Source organism: Peromyscus eremicus, chromosome 4 (assembly GCF_949786415.1).
Source record: "Peromyscus eremicus chromosome 4, PerEre_H2_v1, whole genome shotgun sequence".
In the NCBI taxonomy this organism is placed as follows: domain Eukaryota; kingdom Metazoa; phylum Chordata; class Mammalia; order Rodentia; family Cricetidae; genus Peromyscus; species Peromyscus eremicus.
Genome location: NC_081419.1, coordinates 44,794,057 through 44,818,286, shown reverse-complemented (window position 1 = coordinate 44,818,286; position 24,230 = coordinate 44,794,057).

The window sequence follows — 24,230 nt, the reverse complement described above, 5'->3', positions numbered from 1 at the left end:
TGCCAAGGGTATGCTCTTTACTCATTGCTCTATTTTATAGGCACGTGATTTCAGACCACCATCCCACTTAGCAGAGGAGAACCAAAACATAACACTACACTCTAGGGCTCATCACACCACAGCTGGCAGAGCCAGAATCCTGGTCAAGATCTGCCTATGACCTGCGACGTTGACAGTATACAAATGTCAGTAGCTAGCTACCAAAGACTGTGCAATAGAGACTCCTTAAAAGTCAAGTGTCTTTGTAAGCATATTCTTATTTTAGCTAATACAATTGACTAATCTTTAAATATTAAAGAGTAATACTAGAAAATAGAACATTCAAATCTGCTTTGAGGAATAAAGACAGAATCTCCTATATTCTCAAAATATATCGCATATATATTTTTTTTAGTTAAATGGGAAAATGAAATAAAAAGCCTTTATTCTTTCATTAATCATTATGTAAAGAAAGATTCAGTTTATTTTGAGGGAACTAAAAACGTATAAAAATAGGGGGGAAATTACCTCACAACAAAATGTGTATGTACTACTAGCTCTTGTGTTTTTATTTATGTGTAGCTAGAAGTTCATGCCCCTATAGGAACAGGCTTATAAAAATGCCTGAAAGAGTTTCAGTTAGAAGACACTGTCGAAACATGGAGCCCATCCTGTCTTCTGTGCAGGAGTTGTCAGAAAGCCCTCAAATGTTCTGTGGCTGAAATGAATCAGCAAGTCTCAGCCAATTGTCTGAGTAAATTCACATTTGGAAATGATCTCACTTCAGTTCAATCTACCAACTGGGGAATGGAGAAGAGATGCTACAGTTACAAGAGCCAGCAACCACCCCTTCCTATTTGACTTTCCATGGGAGACAGGGCTTGTTCTTCATAAGGAAGGCGCCCCTTTGCCAGTTCCAGGGAAAAGTGTTGAACGCCTGACTATCTTTCCCTGAAGGTCAGTTAGGTCAAACGTGCTTTGCACTGAGACACTTCTACACTGTCCTGTGATCGCTCTATTATTACTCATACTTCAAGATTCATCTGCAAGTCATGCCAGGAACAAAAAGGAAGCATCCTTTTAAAGTGTTCTTTATCTCATTACATTTCCTTGGGAAGTTGGTTTGAGTACTAAGTTTTAACTATGCTAAAAGCTGATCTGCAGACCTTGGAAAATTCCCCTGCTGCCTGAAGGGGAAAATGATTTAAATTGTGTGCCCACATTCATCATAAGCATGTTTGTTTAAAGGATTAAAATGGAAGAAGATTACATTAAAAAAAATTAGAACTTGAGAGGATTAAAATATATTTAAGTTCAGTCTCACTTTTTTTTCTTTTTTCATGATTACACACATTTACAGACAGGAAATATATTCGAACTTGTATGAGAAGATATTTAATGGCAAATGCAGAATTATTTTAAAATCGGAATGTGTACTCCCATAGCACATTACCTCCTTCCATAATTTGTTGATAAATAATAAATATCAGCCCAAACACTAGCAATCAATATGTACTAAGTAAAAATGTCAAGTCATATAATTAGACATTTCAAGGACATGGTGTAAACACCTACTAAGACTAAATTCTCATAATTTTCTTGGAACAGTGACATTGCTTAGTTCTTAAATATCATATATAAATCATTTCTTTAATGAATTTTGTCTTTAACCTTCACTTAAAATACAAACAAGTGTATTCTGTCATTGAAGATGCCAAATAAGATACATCAACAGAAATTAATAGGCAATAGAACCTGATGAATTCTCCTGGAGAATATTTCATGATGGAAACTTGGCAGCTGTCCTTGTGATTAATCATAATAATGCACAAACCCTTAGCTCTGCATAAACTGTCCTATTCCTTCTTTTTTAGAATATTCCTTTCCTCCAAAGAAGATTAACTTCATCCTTTTGTGTATATCCTCCACCTCCATTTCTCTGTCCAAATTTCATTTTCCCCAAGATCCCTTCAACACCAAAGGATGAAGCAATCTTATTCTTTTTTAAAGTTCAATTATTTTGTTCTTCTAGTCCTGTCTTGAATGTACAATGTTGATATTGTCCATGCTTTATGTAAACTACCAAAGGCCCAAGTATTCCAAAAATGATTGAATCATAGGCTTCTAGAAGACAAAAGAGGTTGTGGAAGTACATCAGACATGTACATTAGTTAAGATCATTAGAAGCAAAGATACTTGAAAATACAACCACTGGATTACTAGAATGTATAATAAAAGTGGTATTCCTCAGAGAATAAGAAACACTCAAATTTTCTAACTTTCATGGAACAGATAAGTGAATATAGAAAAGGGTTAATCACATAATTCAAACAATATCTTCAATTCACTTGAATCTGATGATTTACCTGGTTAGATACAGACTTCTTTTGGACCACTGGAGATGAAAATTCCCATGTTTGTATGAGGGTATCAAGAAGGATAGAACACTATCAGATGTCTGTGACATTCCCATTGAATAAATTTCCCCACTAAGTTTACAATGTCCATACCAGAGAGGCATTTCTGTTCCCACAATCTTGCAAAGTTTGCTTTGATACTGAGTAAATAGGAATACAGACAAAATATAGGCAAGCTGTAGTATTTCCTGAGTAATAGTTTTCCATTCTTTCTTCTATAAAATAAGTGTACATTAAGCAATAATGGGGGTAGAGAGGTGGCTCAGTGATTAAGAGCATTGGCTGCTTTTCCAGAGGACCCAAATTCTATCTCCAGTACCCACATGGCACCTCACAACTGTCTGTAACTCCAGACCCAGGGAATCCATCACCTGTTTCTGGTCTCCAAGGGCACTGCATGCATGTGGTGCACACACATACACACACAGGCAAAACACCCATGCACACAAAAAATAACTGTAAACCATAAAATAAAGTCATCTGTTTACAAAGAAGTTACAGGGTTGATGGACACCACAGTCAATAAGACATTTGTTTCACATAAAGATGTGAGTTCAAGTCCCAGAACCTACACAAACAAAGATAGGCATGGTGGTACATGTTCATAAATCTGGTGCTTGGAAAGTGGACACAGGCAGATATCTGGGGTTCTACTGACCAGTCAGATTAGCATGCTTGGTGAGCTACAGACCAGTGAAATTTGACATCTCAGGAAATAAGACTGAAGACACCTGAAGGACATCCAAGGTTGATTTCTGGCCTCCACACACATACACATTCATGTACATACACCCATACCCACATGTGTATCCTCACTTATGTAAACACATGTACACATACACAACTACACAGCTTAATGTTTTTGAACACTCATGAACACAATATTTTAATATTATTTATTATATAAAACATAATTATAGGGCTCAACGATTATACATTAATCTACTGTTGTCTTACATTTAAAGATTGGCTTACATCACTTAAGGGAGATTAAATATTTTAATGTGTTTTCAAAATATATTGTCTTTAAAAGCATTCGTAAAAGACAATTTTTATCTTTTTTCATTGTTTTTCCATGTTAGACACATTGGACAATAACAAAACCAGAGTTTCTTCAGTCTCTGGGTGCTATTATTGGTTGATATGTAATGTACATTGCCGCTGAAATTAGAGGCGATTTTATCATACATATTAAGTATGCTGACAGAATAGTTCCTTGTTGGTGCAAAATTGCTCACATTTGGAATCTTATTGCCAGTCTTGCAGAAAGAGAAACGCTTTCAAATCTGAAGATATTTGCAGCTGTTCATCTAGTTGGAAAATCACTTCTAAGATTGCCATACCCAAAATAAAAGGCATCTTGGGACTAATTGTTGCTCACAATAATGTCAGAGCATCTCTTTGCAAAAATCTCTTCATCACCATTTCACGAGTCTGACCCCACCACTGAAATTATGAACATCAATCAAAATTCCAAGTTGGGGGCTGAGCTCTCCCAGAGTCTGTGTAGTATTTTCTAGTAGAATTGAGTAATCTCCACACTCATTTTCACCTCAGGTCCATGAAACTCTGCAGCAGGTTAGTAGAATACGACAGCATGACAAAACTGAGAAAAACACAGAGTTCCATGAAAGATGCCATCTGGAGATGTGGCATACAGAGATATGGAAAAAGATGCCGTTTGATCTCATGGAGATATGGGATCAAGTTAGTAAGGGCTTTACAAATGTCAGCCTGGTGGTGATAACGCAGGTTTCTAAGAAGCAGATAAATGAGGGGTTTGTAAAGAATTTAAAACATTCAACCCAATACACATTGTGGCTAGCATTTCTTTGTCACTGCCCAATATTCTTACCATTTTTTCTTTTTCTCACTTATAAAAGGCTGCAAAGATGAAAGAGGAGGCAGAAAGAGTATACGAACCAGAGTGGGGGGAGGACACCAAGATCACAAGTCCTTCTAAATCAATAGGATCAACACACATATGACCTTACAGAGACTGAAGCACAGGGCCTACACAGGTCTACACCAGGTCCTCTGTGTATATATTATGGCTTCCAGCTTTGTATTTTTATGGGATTCCTGAGTGTGCAAGAGATTGGGCCCCTGTTTCTGTTCCTTCTCTTGGACACTTTTCTCTCTGTTGGCTTGTCTTGTCCAACTTCGATGGGATAGTTTTTTGTTTTTTTTTTAATCTCCCAATTTTCTCAGGGTCCCCTTAAGATGCCAGCACCTCCCCCTGCCTCCAGACTACAGGAAATTATCTAGAGAATATGACACCCATATTCCCAAGAGGTGGGGTGGGTGGTTTTTGGTCTTCTGGTGGGTTATAGAGGTTTGTCATAATTTGGGGGCATTGGTTACAAATTGCTACTGGTCATTGTCAGAGAGAAAGCTAAACAAAGGAGATTAGATTCAGGGATCTCTTTCTGAGAGGAAAGGAGGTATATAGTATAGAAATGATGGAATAAAAGGGTGGATTGTTGAGTCTACTTTTGAACAACACAAGTCTCAAATATTTTACATTGGTATGGATTTATGTATATTGATACATATTTAAGGTTATTTTTGTTATACTGTAGATACGTCTCTACTCTTATTTAAGGTATTGTACTTATGCAGCTCATTTAAAAAGGTAATGCAAAGTTTAGCCCTTGAAAGCTATTTAGGATAATAAAGGAAGACGGGATAGTAGCTTGTCATCTATAACAATCAAACCTATAGTCGTATTACGTATGTTTTCAAGGTCATACAGACATATATTTTAGATAGATAAGTGATCTTCAAATACTTCAAAGACCTACAGAATATGGCATTTAAAATGTTTTAGTAACATAAGATGTTTCATGACAGTGAGGCACATTTGCTCACGGCAGCACCAGTGTGCTTCAGAAAAGGATGATGGGCATTGGAAAAACTCCACATGGAATTTGTTTTCTTCATGACAAAAGCTAGATATTTGGGCAAGAAACTATCCTTGCCTTGACTGCTGATAGTTTGCTGTCCAAACTGGACAAGCAGGACACAAAAGAAAGCAACTGTTGAAGTTTCCCAAGACAGCATGGGACAGTCCTTCAAAAATTTCTTCCTCACAGAAAAGTCTGTCAGATATTCTAGGCCTGTAGGCCAAAGATGGATGCCCCAACATTACAAAGGAACCCTGGGTTCTGTCCAAGCAGCCAGCTGTTTCTCTCATTTCTGTAGTTTTGGAAGTTGCTTGCACTGCACTTCCTGTTTACTCAGGTAATAGTATATCCTTCTCAGGTCTCTGATGAAGATGAGGTAGTCACAGTTTTCCTTGTTACAAAATTCAGAAGATAAACTCACAAAAGAGGTATAAAATATATAAGGTTGAGAGACATAAAAGCTTAAATTGCTTATCTAAGAAAATGTTTTGAGGTCTAAAAAGATATTTTTAAGATAGTAATACAAGTTATGATAGAAAATGGTTTAGGTATGAAACTTCAAATTCATCAAGATAAGATAGCTAATAGAATATTATCTCCAAATATGCCAAATACAAATGGACTAGACATTATGAATGTAATTCTTACCTAATAATTGTTCTTATTGTTTACAGTTTTGTCATGTTAGTTAAAACCTTTCCTTGTTATTTAGGCAAGAGGGGGAAATGTTGCAGAATATTCCTTTACACTGTGTAAAGATGTGTCACTGTGATTGGTTTAATAAAAAGCTGAATGTCTAATAGCTAGGAAGGAGAGGTTAGGTGTGACTTCTGGGGGCAGAGAGGACTCCATGAGGAAAAAAGATGGGGTTGCCAGGCAGACAGAGAGGAAGCAGGAGGCAGAGTACAGAGTAAAGGTAATCAAGCCACATAAAAGAATATAGATTAAAAGGCATGGGTTAATTTAAGTTATAGAACTAATTAGGAGCAAGCCTAAGCTAAGGCCCAGCTTTCACAATTAATAATAAATCTCTGTATCACAATTTGGGGGCTAGAGGTCCAAGAAAGTCTGCTACAATCTACTTTGAAGAAAACTATGAATAAATAAAAAATAAAGGGGCACAAAGGAAATGTTTCAGTCACTACATAGAAGATTTTCAAGATTTTTGTTATATCAAATACATTTAAATATTTTTTACAATCCAGCTATGTGTACAAAAGAAGCTTTAATTATTTATTTCAATGACACTGGATTTTCATTTCTTTGATTCTACTCATAAAGATGTATTTGTTGGCCAAGTTTTACAGTGGACTAGGTATGTGGCCTTGGACAAATCTCCCAATGTCTGCAGTTCTCCAAATGAGAAATTGGTGGGTGGGACTGGGAAAGAGATCAGACAAAAAATAAAATAAAAATAAAAAAGAAGCAGACGTGGGTCAGTCTAGACTACCCAGTTCAGGTGACACAGTCTTCAATAAGGTCTGTACCCCCAGGGAGTGCTGGTCTTCAGCAGAAGGGGCGTGACTGGTTTTCAGCTCCCAGTACTCACAGATGTCCACATCAAAAAGACTTCACAGAAGCGAGGTTATAAGGCAAACAGAAGGCGGTAAAATGAGATTTTGAAGACACATACACACTCTCTCCTTTTGCTTGTTTTAAAGAGTGATGAGGTAAAAGGAATTAAAATATACTTTATAATCATTCTAATTGTATTAAAATAATGAAATAATGAACTGAATGTGAGTGTTTGGAAGAACCAGAATAGTTTATAGAATTCAGGAACAAGAAATTAATTAAGAATGTTGTCATGCTGGGCAGTACACACCTTTCATCCCAGCACAGAGGCAGGTAGATCTCTGAGTCTGAGGCCAGCCTGGTCTACAGAACAAGTTCCAGGACAGCCAGGACTATACAAAGAAATCCTATCTCAAAAAAAAAAAAATAGTGTCATAAAGTCTTAAAGTAAATTATTTCTGCAATTTATTGGGCATGTTTTTAAATGGACTGACAATACTAAGCTTCTCAAAAAGAAGAATAGTTAGTTAATTCTTATATAAAATCTAACAAAACATAAAGAAGTCATATTGGGTCTGCTACCACAATTATATCACATACACATTTTTTAAGATTGGCTTTCACTTGTCACTATGTAGGCCAGGCTGATCTAGGACCAGTGCATCACCTGGGCTAGCCTTAACTCTAGATCCTCCTGCCTCCATCTCCCAAGGCCTGATACTACAAGTATATGTTACAAGACCCACAAGTGCCTGCTCTTGAGACTGTTTCTTCCTGTTGGGTTGCTATGTTCAACTGTGATATGATAGTTTTTGTTTCATCTTATTATATTTTATTTTGTCATGTTTGGTTGTTATCTCTTAGAAGCCTGTTCTTCTTTAATGAGATACAGAAAAGGGGTGGACTCGTAGGGTAAGAGAGGTAGAGAGGAACTGGAAAGAGTAGAGGGAGAGGAAACTCTGATCAGGACATCAGGTATGATAAAAGAATCTATTTCAATAAATTGAAAAAATAAAAAAATACATTGCATCATAAAAATGAAACAAAAAGCAAGTATATGTTACAAAACTCACACACACACACACACACACACACACACGTATATATATGCATATACATATATATGGCACTGACTGTACCTGGATTTCAGTGAAGTAGAGGCTAGTGCAATATGCAATTGTTTTTGAAGAGGCTATTTCAAGATTATTGTAATTTGGCTTTAGAAGTCAACTATCTTCTTCATAAAAATTGGTTTTAAGACAAATTAATATACATCTTTTTTTTCCTCTAAAATTAGAAATCTTACATTCTTGTCTAGCTGCAACTCCTGTAAATATATAAAGTAAGGTTCTTAAGTAAATGGCCCTGCTCATTCCAATGCCCCAGGATGCAGAATGACTTCTGGCCAATAGCAATATCATATAATTAAATTGATGGAAAATAGAAAGATGCCCATGAATCACCTAGGAGAAGCTCATGGTTCAAGTCTAGTTGATTTTAACAGGTAAATAGGGAAACTGGGAATAATGAACAATAGTAGTAGGACCATCTTTTCTAAATTAGTGAGGCTTAGTTTTACTTATTACAGAGATCTTGAGAGTTAAGATCTCTCATGGTAAGTTTTCTTTTTGAAGGTCTTAGTTATAAAATGAGATGCTTCAGGGACAGAGCATCAACAGTTAAGAGCACATATTGCTCTTTCAGAAGATCCCAGTTCAAATAGAAGCACTCACATTAGGGTGCTGACAACTAAATGCCTATAACCCCAGCTCTAGGAAGTCTGACATCTTCAGGCCTCTGTGGTCACCTGCACTCATATGGATGTCCACCCCCCACCATACACATAAACACAATTAAAAATAAAATCTTTTTTTTCAATGATAAGTCTCTTCGTGCTTTTGGAATTTAAACAAGTTTAAACTGTCTAGCTATGCTAAATGTGTACAGTTTTACCAGCAATCAAAACCATATTGTAAATAGAATGCATAGGGGGCTTGCTTGTTAACCTTGATTATCAGCTTGACAAGGTCACTACCATCACCAGGGAGACAGACAGCTAGGTGTGTGCTTGTCAGGGACTGGGCTAACTAAGACTGAAAGACCCATCCTAAATGTGGGTACTTCCATGGACTAGGGTCCTGTGCTGGATAAACAGGAGAAATGTAGCTGAGCAGGAACAGTTATCATGCTTCACTTCCTGACTTTAGACATCATGTGACCAGCTGCCTTAAGTTCAGGCTACCATGCCTCCTCATGATGGAACACCCTATACCTTCTGACTGTAAACTGAAATTAACTCCTTAAGTTCCTTCTTGTCAGGTGCTTGGTCACAGTGAGGACAAAAGTAGCTAATATATGGATGAATATCACATTGGCCTTAAAAAACAGAGCCCAAGGTTTACTGGGATTTGGCAATGGCACAGCCAAAAAACAGTTGTTCTGGACACTCCTGAAGAAGGCATTTTTTTCACAGTTAAGCACCATGAGATGTAAGTCAGTCTCAGGATGGTCCTCTGGAAATGTCCTTAGAATAACAATTGAACTGTTGGCACATAACACCTAGTGTTTCCCATTTCTTTTTATCTACATTTTAGTCAAGATGCCAGTGGTGAGGCAGCCACGCTGAGGCCATGAAGCAACAAGCAGGAGGATGAAAACTCAGAGTCCAGCTCCTTGGTACAGGATTGCTGAACATGTGCACATTTGAGTTTGACACCAAGCACCATAAAACCAAACCAAGAACAAATGGGAGGATGAAAGACGTGGGCTGAAGATGGTCCTGGGGAAGAAAACTGAGCTTAGGCCAGTAAGGATTAGGGGTTTGCTGGACTGACTCTGAAGTCCTCCCTCCAGACGACCACATCACCGTGGAAAACCAAAACATCTTTAATTAAGCTGGTGAATACCATGTTACATCTGATGTGGGGCCAAACTCGTATTGCTGCCATCTAATAGGAGAATCTTTCCTTGAAACACTGTAAGAATAGTTTCTAAGCAAGTATTACGGAAGCACTCGTTCTCAGGGGCAATTATTAAATTAACATATTAATGAATAATTTCATAGGCAACTTAAAATTATTCTCCAAAGAACACCAAACCATAGTAGACGCAGCTCTCTGTGCATTAGTACGTGGTGAACCCTATTCATCACATTCTTTGTTCATTTGGCAAACATTTGAAAGACAGGTAAGCACTGTCCTAACAGAAGAGACACAAGCGTGAAAAACCATCCCTGACTACAAGAGACTTTAGTGTTCTTCAAAAGATGTAAGACAGAACTTTTTTAAACAATACATATTTTCCAAACCCTGGCTTCCTATGCTGTTTATTCCCTGCTAATCGATGCTTCAAAGCACAGGGAAGCCTATTACATAATCCACACCAACACAGTCTATATCACTTAATATTCAGAATACAACTTAAGACTTTGAGAATGTAGCTCAACATTATGCCAGTATGTTCTTATGATTCTGGGGTGCAGGGCAGGGGATCAGAAAATTGCTCATACCATCTACTACAGAACTTGTTTTCCCAAAATCTAGACTACCGAAAAATAGCAAATGTTTAGTGACATTATAGTTTGTCTGAGGGGAAAAAAATTAAATCTCTGTAAATCCAGCCCATGTTCTAGTATGAAACAAACAAATAAACAAGCAATTGTTTACTGTATTATGATAGCAAAATTCCAGGTGAATTTGAGGAAAACCATGTTCCATTCACCTCTTCGGCATCAGCTTCGACATGTCTAACTCCCTTTAAGAGCAGTTTCCTTACTCATTAAGTGACAGGAGGAATTAGATCACTGTGTTCTTTCCTAGACCCACATTCTCTCATTTCCTCACCCTGGTCTCAATGTGGTAAATTAGCAGCAAAATCCTAGCTAAGAACAGAACCTTTTTAAGTATTTTATTTTTAAGTAGTGCATGGCTTCTTCTCTATTTTAGTTGCCTCAGAAACTATAGAGCTTAGTCTACAACCCACGTAAGACCATGATTTCACATATAATTAAATAATATGATGTCATGGTATGCTAATATGATATCATCATCCTCAGATTCAGGATGGAAGACTGGATTTACTGTTTGTGGATCTTAAGGATGTAACTTGTATTACATACACTTGAGATAATTGATTGATAATCAGGTAGTATACATTTTTTTTAATCTACTGTTTAAAATATTCCCTCAGGCTTCAAGGAGTCTAACAAAGACTACCCCCCCCAAAGAAAAAGATAAAATAAAACAAGAATTCCCTTGGTGCATTCATAGAGATTACTTTAAAAGTCTAAAAATTATTCACTATATGCAAAGCTAATGAGAATATTGATAACCTGTTTTTCAGTATAGACAGTAAAATTATGAGATCTGATATTTATCTGCAAACCACATCGATGTGTACCTGTTCTCAGGTGAACATCAGGGGTTAAAAATGCATTAAACAGTTTAACCCAGCACAGTCTCAATTTGATCTTAAAGAATAATTCTACCATCATTTTGCTTATAAAAAATGTGCTTAAAGTATGAGAACACTTAACAAACCCTTCAGTTATTACTCTGCAAAACAACCTACGCCCCCAACTCTCGTTTCATGACGCCATATCCCCCTTTACTCACCACAATGAGTTAAAAGCAGACCAAGGCTCTCAGCAGCATCCTTTGCATTATGCACTGCCTCGCCATCCTCCTCACTCCAGATGTGATGCTTCAGAAGTTCACAGAAGGCAATTCCTCCTCTCGGGTTTACTGCACACTCCAGGAGAGGTACCGTGCACTTGCTGGAAGATTTAGCTTTCATGCTTCTGGTCATTCTTCCCACCCACAAAATGAGACCTATTTCTGGGCTGTTCATAACTCTCCTTCCAAAACATTTCAAAAGAGAAAAGCGATGCAGGGTTCATGATTTCCATGCAAAATCCCAGCCTGCCCGCCTGCTCGCTGCTGCCAATACTTCTTATTCTTGCTGGTGATGACATCGTACAAGCTCCCCAGCACTGATGCTTTGTTATGTAAGTCTGTCTAGGTCAAGTGTAGGAGACTCACTACCGGCCTGTGGAAACTCATGGAACTGTTTCTTCAGATTAACACTTCAGGGGCTATGGAGGATGCAGGAAGCTGAGCTTTAACTACATACATCTTTTGGGGTAAATATTTTTTTTGCATGATTCAGTGATTATTATTTTTTTTATCCTTTGGTCCTGGCAGGTTCCTGTCAGCCAGACTGAGAGGTGCAGGTAGGCATTACTAAGAGGTTCCAGTTAAGTCAGCATGCTTGAATAAGCATTGGAAGTCTTGCACTGATCCTGGCGTCAAGACACAAGTAAAAACATCATAAACTGAAATTTGCTAATCAAGCATATTTTCTGTGGTGTTGATTCGATGCTTAAACCGAATATGGTCTGTTTAATCTGAGGCATTGCAGGAGAGCATTGTTAGATATGGCTATGAGCTCGAAAAGATTTACTGCAGGTCTTGGCCGCCCTGTTGCCCTTGTCTCTAACTGTGAATTCGCTTGTCTTGGAAATGAGCTCTGTGGCGGCTGCACTTGTCTTCTGTCTCGCCTGTTTGTTACAAGAATGGAGCTTGAGTAACCTGGTACTTAGGGGACGTCCGCAGATAATAAATCCTGCCTACTTAGTCTCCAGATGAATACTGCAGCACTGTGAGTGTCATTTGATACTAGCACTGAATGAGGCTGGGTTAGCTGCGCTGGGTCAGAAGGGGCTGTGCTTAGGAGATCTGGAGGGATGAGCCCCGGTTTGATGTGAACAGTTACTCATCTAAGAGTATAAGTGAAAACGGAATAGCACTGATTCTGTTTCAGACTCTCTCTCATACTGTGTCCTGCTGCAGGAAGCAGTGAAAACAGCAGTCCAGGACTGCATACTGCATAAAATGCAGGACAAGTAGCAGGGTGAGATTGCTGCAGCAGTGTAAGATAGGCAGGGAATTTTCATACAGTTAAACTTGAGATGATAACACAACAGAGTGCACCTTCCCTGAAAAGATAGATGGATTTTAAAAGTTGGAGGTAAATGCAGCACATTTGAGTGTTTGGCTTCGCGTGTGTTTTTGACAATATTCTGTGATTTGGACTCCGTGGCAGGAGTTAAGGATATAAAGGCTCTGTAAACTCACTCCATGGTCTCAAAGGGCTGAGTGAAAAGTTGACTCATCTTCTGCTTGGGTGTCTCCAAGTGAGTGCTGGTACAAGGCGGGCTAACTACAGCGTGTTCTCTAAGTAGATTGTTGAAAACCGTGTGAAATACTATGCATTGTTGAATTAAAAGAATGAAAACCAGTGCTATGGAAATTAATTTCCCTAGGTGTCATTTCACACTGCTAGCCATGATTAATAGGGGTGTGTTGATCACTTATGATAGAAATAGGCCTCATTTGGACTGTGTTTAATTGATTGAAGATGTACACATTTTTCCCAAATCATTTGAAGAGACAGTTATGGCTCCCTAAAGGCCTGATTTCATATTACTGATGTCAATAGATGCAGCTTGGCATAGAAGCCTCATTGGATCAAGATTACTTGGTGTGGCAGAAATAAAATGTTAAAAATAAGGAACACATACATAATCGTATCCATACATCTGGAATATAAGTAAGTGTCTGTATATGAATATACAGACATATTTCGGATGTCACTGGCATTCTCAAATTGCATTTGGTTTTGCTTAAATGTTGTCTCCATTGCCTATTATAAAAGGAAAGTTTTTGCTTTGTGTAAGAACTTAAAAACATACTGATTTCTTTCTTTTTAGGTGTTTTGGAATTTGAATTAAATTAGGTCTAAACTGGTTTTGGTCCTGCCACTTATATGATTACATTCCTTTGTGTGAATGAACATTAATCACTCTATCTTAAAGTGAGATTGCATGAGGGGTGAGATTCGAGTTTAAAATACCTGTACTCTTTGGCCAGCATTTGCCATTTCCCCATCAAACGCTAGTCCAGTTGTTCTCAGTGGTTGGCTGGCAACATCGGCATCTTCATGGAACATGTAGAAATGCAGCTCTCCAGGCCTCACTGTAGACATACTGAGTAGAACTTCTCTGTGTAGGTTATAGCAAGACATGTTCTTATAGCTTCCAGGCAGCTGTGAATTGTGTGAAGATCCACTACACTGGGCTGTCATTTGGTCAAATACAAAAATGGTTTTTATATTATACCTGAATAGATGGTACATAATTGAATTCTCTGTTCTCCTCCTTGCCTGGTTAGCCTAATGTTAGCTGTGCTGTGTTTTAAAGATTTGTGCAATTATGTACTATATCTAAAGTGTAATGTGTTCACAGTAATATTTACTTTCCAGCAGTTCCATGTAGAATGCTAGCGCTTAGATGCTAAATGGCGTAACAGGAATGCACTAAAAAAAAAAAAAAAAAACAACTCTCCTTTTTCTCAATGCTACTTAGCACACACCAATGGCCTCTTTGATACTCAGTTTCTCTCTGTGAAGTAAGTGGTTGTTCTAAGACAAGGTTTAGTCTTGGCCTAATTGAAGTTTGGGGTCATAAATTTTTAGCAATGTGTCTATCTTGTGCATAGCAGAATCTTGAACAATATTACTGGCCTCTACTTCCAGGTAATGGAAGCAACTTTCCATTTGTGATGAGCAGATATATTGGTAGAGACTAACGAATGTCTCCTAAAGGCAATTTAGGTTATCTTTCCCATGAGCACTACATTATATTAAATAAGACAAAAAAATGTGTTGCTTCTCCTATTGGCAAGTTAAACTGACATAAAAATACATTTATGCCTACATATGTAATACAGCAAATTTAGACACCAACATATTCACAAAGGTGCTGGTATAATTCAATCAGGTATCTACAGACTGTGGAAATCCAAATTATTTCCACAACTTCTCAGGAACCTAGTTCTGCACCATCCCCTTCATCCTAAAGTCTTGTTTTGTGTTCCTCCCTGTTCTCCCAGATGGACCAGACTCCCACTGCTACTAGCTTCTACCAAATATTTAGCTAAGCTAATGACTTTTAGATGTAATAGATTTCACTAAAGACAGGGATTTATATTCTCTTTTTTTTTTCCTGTCCCTCCTAGCCCTGACCTCCTAGCCCTGCCCTCCTTGCTGCCCCCGAAACATGCAAGAGTTCCATGTTTTCCTCATGTGCCATGCATAGGAGCCCATCTTTCCATAGTTGTTTATCCAGATGTTTTTACACAAACTCATGAAAGAACTCAGGAGATCAAGGATTTTCAGTTTAAGACTATGCAGCCTGTTATGTGGTATTTTGATTGCATTCTGATGCTCCTGGGACTGACAATAAAATTTGCTTTGAATCAGAGGGTGGAGCTAGCTACTAAATGTACAAAATGAATCATAGAGGTTTTGGAGGTCTGAGGACAGATAGAGAGACACAAGAAATAGTAGGGTAGGGCTTAGAGAGGATCTAAGCCCTTTTGGATCCAGGAATGAGAGAGAGAGAGAGAGAGAGAGAGAGAGAGAGAGAGAGAGAGAGAGAGAGAGAGAGAGAGAGAGGAAAGGAGGTCAAGGTTTTATTGATAAAGAAGAATTAGATAAATGCTTCATCTGGTGCCCAATATGATGTGCCAAATGTACCAGGCTTTTTCTTTAGGGCCACTAACCAGCTCCCAAATCATGACACAGAGACTTATTATTAGTTTTGAATGCTCAACCTAGCTTAGGCTCATTTCTAGCTAGCTCTTTTAACTTAAATTAATCTGTTTCTCTTTATCTACCTTTTGCCTCAGGGCTTTTTTACCTTTTCTTATTTTCTTACTGTCTCTATGTCTGTTTGGCTGATGGCTGGCTTGCTTCTGGCCCCTGGCATCTCCTTCATTCTTCTCTCCTCCCTCTTCTCTCATTCCTCCTCCTCAAACCTAGATTTCTCCTCTTATTCATTCTTTTTGCCTGCCAGGCTTACCGATCCCTCTTCTGCCAAGCTAACTGGCTGTTCAGCTCTTTATTAAGCCAATCAGGTGCCTTAGACAGGCAAGGTGAAACAGATCCAACACATCTTTACATAATTAAACAAATGCAACATAAACAAAAGTAACACAGCTTTACACAGTTAAAGTAACATTCTGTAGCATACACAAATGTAACACATCTTTGTATAGTTAAAATAATGTTCCACAACAGCACCCAGAAGAAAACAGATGGTATTTAGAGTCACACTGAATATGTCATATCATAGAGCTAGGAAAGAATGTTGAATTCAAGTTCATCTTTGAATCCAAGTTATATTGAATCTCATGGTCTTTCAATTATACAAGGTCCATGTCAGAGCCTCAGAAAGTCAAATGAACTCTTCCCAGGAACTGTTACATCAAACAACTCAACAATGTAGCCTAAACATTTTCTGGAGTGAATATGTATGGTAGAAATATACTAATGAGGCTGGAGAGATGACTCAGAGGTTAGAAGCACTGACTGCTTTTCCAGAGGACCCAGGTTCAATTTTTAGCATCCACATGGCAGCTGATAATTGTCTTTAATTCCAGTTCCTGAGGATTTGATACCTTCACACAAATGCACATAAAAATAAAGTTAAATTATAAAAAGAAAGATACTAACTTCACAAATAGACAATCATACACATGCATACACACATATACATAAGCATATCCACTTACAAACATATGCATTGACACACACAAAAACACCTTTTCTACTTGTAAGGATTGTTATTAAGTATCCTTTTCTACATGTTTAAGCCATTTTTCTGAGATGTCAGTGAATTTAGGAATCTAGTCTAAGACATATGTAGCAAACTATTAACTGATGGTTGTAATATTTTATCCACATTTCTAAGTAAATTCACACATTATCTGTTCTGAGACCCACAGAAGTATGATAAGGTGGGTTCTCTTGGTGCTATCATTTTTTAGAAAGAAAATAAAATCAAGACCTCAAGGTACCATATCCACTTCTCTTTCTTCTGTTCTATAGAATATGACACAACAGTGTGTGTACTTTGAATTATAAATAGAACCACCACATGAACCAGGAATCCTGAGAATATACCGAAAGAAATTGAAGTTGGTATTTCAAAGTGATTTTTTGCATGGCTATTTCAGTGTTTTTCATGGCTGTATGGGTCACCTTAGGATTCACCAATGAAACTTATTAGGAACAAGGGCCTGGAAGCTGACTCATGCCACTTCTGTTAGGCATGGTCCTGGAAGTCTGATTTTCTTGAATAAAGTGACACTACATACAGTTTTTTCCTGATTTTTTTTTAATATCAACAAGTAAAACCGAAAGAAGTAGGACATTTAAAAGCTGCCAAAATTCTATTGAAACTGTCTCATTTGGGAATGTATGAGAGGTAGAACAGATATCAATCTTCCATATGACATTTCCTAAAAATAGTATCATGGTCATCTGGTGTTGGGAAAGGAGCAGGTAGCAGCAGCAGTCTAGATACTCTGGTTTCAAATGTCCACTTTCTAGGGAGATTATTAGAAATAACTTCGTATCGACCAGTCCAGTTAGGGCAGAAAAGGTCTTGGTTTAGCCTTCCAATTTGCTAAACATTGTCCTCCTAGAAGCCAACCCTAGCCCACCCATATAACTTCTCCAACTTGGGTTTAGGAGCAATTTAGCCAATCAGAAGAAATGCTACTCTGATGTTAGTTCCCTGTCAGGAAGTAGAAGGTTCTCTCTAACTGGTAGAAAGGCACAAGACATAGTTGGTTTTATCTTCTCAGCACACAATATTCCTGATTTTCGTGTAAACATGGCTCCAGTTTTCTGTCTTTGGCAGATGAGCTGGGTCCATGGGATCTGGACCCATGGAATCTGGACACCCACTCTCCTACCCTGCTCTAGCCTCTTGCTTCCATCTGGTCCTGTTTCTGTGTGTACACGCTATCTCCAGTTTTTAGAACACAATTTTCTTCATTCTCCTCCACTCTCTTTATGCTTCTATTAAATGCCTCAGGTAAATTTAAAAGTGAAATAAAGACTTTGCCTAGACGGCCCCTTTCAGAAAACAAAGAAAAAAGTCCGGGAATTTGTAGTAGCAAAAGTGTGGAGGAAAGGTTACTGCTGGAGTATTAAATGGAATCTACTTGTGTAGAAAAGCAGAACCATTTCCTGAGAGTCAACCTTAAAGAAAAATTTGCATGATCGAAAAGTGTTGCAAAGTGATTTTTGCATTAGCATTGTTTAAAACAGTGTCTTCGTCCTTTGAGGACTGATTAAGTAGATGTTAGAGCATCAGTAGCCATCTACAATGAAAGGTTCTTAGGTTAATAACAAGGGAATAAACTTGAGGTAATTTAAGCCCAGCAAATTATGTAGCTATATATAACAAATTGTATCATTATTGGAAAAGCATATTTCACATGCTTGAGTATATACAGGAAGTTTCAGAAAAAGATTGTTCACATTTATTGCCTCTGCAGAATGTGCTTAGGTGAAAAGAAAGTGGAATGTTAATTTTTACTTAAAGAGCCACCACAGTGAACTGATTTTCAAATTATTACTTAAAGAGTAGATTAGGAGAAGGTGTTTCTGAATTGGAGTAGAGGTGCCTAGGGAATGAGGAGTAGGGCAGAATGGTTGAATTCCATGTTCTGGGTACAGAAAAAAGTAGGTAGCCTTAAAAGCATTAGGTCACATGGGTAAGAAATCATTTAGGAGGAAGAAAGAGACAAAAAAAGGGAGAAAGGGAAGCAGAGTAGAACAGTGAGGGGGAGACAAATAAGAGCGAAGTCTTATGACACATGTGTATAAAAATGTCGTAATGAAAACCATTGCTCACATGCCAACTTAAAATTCAATTAAAAAAAAAAACTCATGAGAACCGTGAAAGCACTAGCTAACAGTGTAGGGTATCCACCAGTGAAGACTGCTCGGACATGGGTTCAAGCCCGTAGAAAGTTTTTATTAGCCTGCCAGACACCACACTGGGTGTTTGTTTGGTTTTTTGTTTGTTTGTTTGTTTGGGTTTTTTTTTTTTTTGGTTTTTCGATACAGGGTTTCTCTGTGTAGCTTTGTGCCTTTCCTGGATCTCACTCTGTAGCCCAGGCTGGCCTCGAACTCACAGAGATCCACCTGCCTCTGCCTCCCAAGTGCTGGGACTAAAGGCGTGCGCCACCACCACCCGGCTACACTGGGTGTTCGTGACCCTAGTGCAGTCCTGAACTTTTCTCAGGGTGAGCTTTTAAGCACAAAACCACATCCTGAGCTGATACATCTCAGTGAGCGAGAACAGTGAGCCAGAGGAGGAACTACAGAAGCTAAAAAGGAACATTCGTACATTTAGGGACGTTCCTAGAACTATGAACATTGATGGATTAGTGTTTTGTCTTTATTTTATCAGGGGATGCTACCTACATGCTGAGCTTTATGACCTCAATTAGTGGTTCTCAACCTGGGGAAGGTCAAACAACCCTTTAACAGGGAAACCTAAACAGATATTTACACTAGGATTCATAACGGCAGCAAAATGACAGTTATGAAGTAGCAATGAAAATCATCTTATGGCTGGGGGTCACCACAACATAAGGAACTCCATTAAAGAGTGGCGGCATTAGGAAGGTTGAGAACCCCTGGTGTAAGTGGTGCCTCCATCATGGCATCAGCTGTGCTAAGGTCTCAAGTACCCGTTACAATGGTATCCTGCAGCGCCGTGTTTAGACAACAGTGTCTACAGAATTCACGCCTATGGGGCATCTTGTCAAAATGCACATTCTGTTCTGGAGATCATGGGTAAAAAGACAGGGTCCACAATTTCAACAAGCTCCTCAAAGATGGAGATGCTGTTGGTCCACTGCCACACTCTAAGAAGAAGCAAGCCTTTAAAGCCTAGAAAGTGTTTTGTTCTCATGTGCTCTGTGTCTTCACAAATATCCAGCAGAGCCAGAAAGCATTTGTGTTTTCAAAAACGTGAGAAAGAAAAACACATAGCATTCAATATGATATTTGGAACATGAAGCTTTGGCAGAACACCCTTATTGCCAAACTCTCATGATCGGCAGTTCTGCTCTTTCAGTTGTCTTAAAGAAATTTAGACTTCTGGGTACTAAGGCACTGACAGACTGAGGAGTGCTTCTCTGCTCCATGTTCCTCTGTAAGTAGTTGACGTGTTGACTAGGTGAGAGTATTTCCAAACCTAGTCCTATCTTTTAACATGCTGTAGAAGATCTCAGACTCCAAGCCAACTAAGAAGAGGTACCATTTGCCATTTTCCTTCCTGGCCACATGCCCCACATCACATCTGGCAGAACTCTGGCTGCAGGTCTGTCGTGTACTTGCAGGTCTCCTTGGCTTGGCCACATGTAGAAATGTGTTTCCTCCATGGCATCTGATAAGTGCAATGTGATGGAATCCAGCCTGCTGAAGAAGAATGGCATCGTCTCCTACTTTGCCCTTGAACTTGGATCCCAGAGACTTGCCAATTTCATAGCAATAATGTGCCACTTCAGAGAGATTTATATAAAACAAGAGTGTGATGGCCCTATGATAATATTATTACTTTGAAGAGAGGTTGTTAGTTTCCACACTGCATTTTACCTCCTCCTTCACCAAAATGATCAAGACCCCAGAGTCTCGGTTTTCTAACCTGGGAAATCATGGTGATAATATCAATGTCATGAAATTGCTGTGAGGTTTCAAGCTCCCAGTATATATTAAGTTTTAGCAATAACTCCCACTCCGCTGAAATCATTACCATATTTGACCTGAGAAGAGAAATATTTAAATGTCAATGTCTTGTCTTGGTTTCTGAGAACCTATCTTATTGTAGGATGATATCAAGTATCAAGGTGCTAAACAGAATCATTTATCATGGAGATTTTATCTCTATAAATTGTGTTAAACCTATGAATGTCTTTTATGTTAATTAAAATTGCTTTTTAATTATAATTGCAACGTGACCCTTTTCCTTTATTTCCTCCAACTCTTCCCATGTACCCCTCCTTGCTCTCTCTCAAATTCATGGCATCTTTTTTCTTTAATTATATATATATATATATATATATGTGTGTGTGTGTGTGTATAATATATATACATGTATAATACATGTGTATGTATAATATATATAAATAACAAGAGTGCCATAGACCTATGATAATATTATCACTTTGAAGGTAGGTTGTTAGATTCTAAACTACACTCATTTTGTCTTCTGCTTGGCTTCTAATCAAGATTTCTGAGCCTTGGTTTTCTCATCTATGAAATCATGGTGATAATATCAATTATATATATGTATAACTGATATTATATAGTGTGTATACATATTATTGATACATATATAGTGTGTGTATGTGTGTATACATGAATACCACCTGCTCAGTCCATATAATGCTATCTATATGCATATAATGCTAGGGCTGACCATTTGGTAGCAAATAACCAATTGGGGAGCTCTTCCCTGGAAAAGACCATTTCTCCATCTCTCATTATTTCCCTGTTGTCCATAGTTCTTTTTATAGAATGAGGCCCCTGATCTCCCCCCTTCCATGTTTGTATGTCCACTGGGATTGTTGTTATTGGGCAGGTCTTGTCTGGAAGCCATGTTCACAAGACTTCATGTATGTAACCTCTGTGACATTTCTAGAAGACCCAGTCCCACAGAAAGCTTCCTGTTCCTCTGGCTCTTCCACAATGATCCCTGAGCTATTGGTGCAGGAACGAAACTGGTTTTAAGCAAAGAGAAAGAAGTGTCTAGAGAGATACAGTGGCATATATTGCTCTTTGGCTCTGTTCCTGCCAGCCCTTTGTATCTGTTAGAACTTGGAGGTCACTCACACACAATCTTAGAAACAGCTGCCCTGTGAACTAGGTCAAAATGATCACCAAGTTTCATCATTGCTGAAACTACTGGGAAACACATGTTTTGTGTTTGCTTATCTGCAGAAATGTAACCACTCACACACCGTGCATGCTAAATAAAAATGTGCCAACCAGAGTCCTCACTGTGTTTATTCAAACTGTTCTCCTGCAAAGATAAGAGGAATACAAGTCACTTTAAATTCATAGCAACAGCCAATATGTCAAAAGGACTTTCAAGCACTCACCAAGGCAACTTACAAACAAAGCATTTAATTTGGGGCTCAGGGTTCCAGAGGACCATGACCATCATGGCAGGGAGCATGGCAACAGGCAGGCTAGAGTGGTAGCTGACGGCTAGCATTTTGACACACACGCATGAGGCACTGAGAGCTAACTAGGAATAGGTGGGCTTTTGAAACCTCAAAGCCTGCCCCAGTGGCACACCTTCTCCAATCAGACCACACCTCTTAATACCATCCAAACATTTCCACCAACTGGAGAGCACGTGTGCAAATATAAAGCCTATGCAGGCCGTTCTCATTTAAACCACCACACTTACCTATCACATGCCACATGCCATGGATAACACTGACAAAAAGTGGTTCTGTAGGTTCAACGTCCTGTATTGTTGAGAATAATCTTCCTTTCTTGGAGCTGCAGAGAAACACGTAGGAAAGCAACGTGCAAGAACCAACCGGAGGGCAGCTGCCAACCTTCCCTCCCCCAGCTGAGTCCTAGTGACTCTGGATGCAGTAAACTGTTGTGCTGCCCCGCTATATGATACAGATAACATGAATAGGAATAATTCCTAAAGCAGTGACTCAGGTTATGGGCCCTAAACTTTCAAGAGGACTAAGCAGAATGCAACTATTGTTCAACCTTTCATGTACCTTTTCGCCATCTGCTTGTCAATCTCTATCAAATAACCAGAAGCCCTACGATGTGCTGTCCACTAGTTGACCAAGGAGAAAAATCGATTTTTTTTCCCAAAGTGAAAGAGTAGGAGGCAATGTGACCCCATGTGATCTGTGTATATTTGTGAATAGAATTCTGATGATTAGAATCACACCGAATTATGTGAAAAGTAGTGAAATATGATGGCACTTAGCGCTAATGACACTGTCACACAGTGTGATGGCTGTGTGATGCTCCTGGAAAGGTCAGTGGCCTTTTCCTTTTAAACATGAACAGAAAAAGAAGTTATCAATAAGCCTTCAGGAGAATAGAAATTATGTGTTTGCTTATGCTAAGTCATGGCAAAGTTCAGCTTTATTCTGTAAAATAAGAGTTGTCTTCATAAATATCAGCTATTTATTTTCATGTCAAAAATATCCTATATAATAAAAATTAACAGAACCCTGTCATATATAGGCAAGTGTTGTGATTGATTTTAAAATATATTCAAATGGAAAATGATGTTTTTGTCAGTGTTGGTTGACTTATCTTTGTGAAGTGGGGAGGAGGATTGTTGAGTGAAAGGGACCAGGGAAGAGCCAAAGCAATATATTTAATGACTCGCTAACATAAGAGTGAATGTTTGTAAGCACAGAACAGAACCTAGCACAGGAACTGAGTTCTTTATGACTCTCCATATATCTTCTTCATGACTTGTTGCAATTTCATTGTCTCTTCATCCTCTTGTGGGAGTAGATCTAGACACAGAGCCTGAATACTGTAATGTACCTTGATCTTGCCTCAGAAGCTGAGGCCCAATCCTTGGTCTGTTTGCCAAATGGGTATACAACTTAGGCATGGGCAATATGGCATTTTATTTTCCAGTGGGTATGTGGGTATACACCTTCAGTCTCAACTATTGGAGAAGCTAAAGCAGGAGGATCATTTGAACCCAGGCTTTGACAGTAGACTAGACAAAATATTCACTTTGTCTCAAAAAAATGTTCCTTTGTTTTCCTGTGTGACTACAATTTATTAACTAGAGAAACAAAGTATGTTTTCAGGTTTTACTTCAGATTTTAATGAAAGTATAGAACCTTGGAACCATTTGCTTCCTGGTTATTTCCTAGGGCTTTCCTTGAACCCATGTGAAAGTCACGAATGTTGTACTCTCATGAGCTTGAGTTTGAGAGCTTTATGGTTAATCTTTAAGAACTGCATGTAGAGCTAGACATAAGGATGGTCGCTGTCTTTATTCTTTGCTAAACCCAGTGTTGGTTTTGTCCATCACCTTTTTAAACACTAACTGCTCTTATATCCGCTATTACATTCATCTCTGTCAAAACATGACTGAAAAATCAATCTTGGTATATCTAGAAATAGTCCACTCACTCAAATTTTGCTTCTTATGTGCTGAGGTCCCTGCTCAATACTCATTTTCTTCATAGTTAAACTGTGAGAGAGAGAGAAAAACTTGAATGAACTTTTGCCACACCAAACTGTGTAACCTTGAGTAGGTCATACCATCCTTCAGGATGTCATGTTTCTATTATCCAAAAATGATAACCTTTTTCTGGATGGTCTGAGAAAACTTCCCAGCTCCATAATTCCTTAATGATTATCAAAAATATATTCAAATAGTGGTGGTCACAGTTAATGACAATTGACATTCTAAAATGGAATTAACAAAGGTTTGTTGCTACTGTTTTCCCATTAGGAGACTTTGGAGGGTTTCACT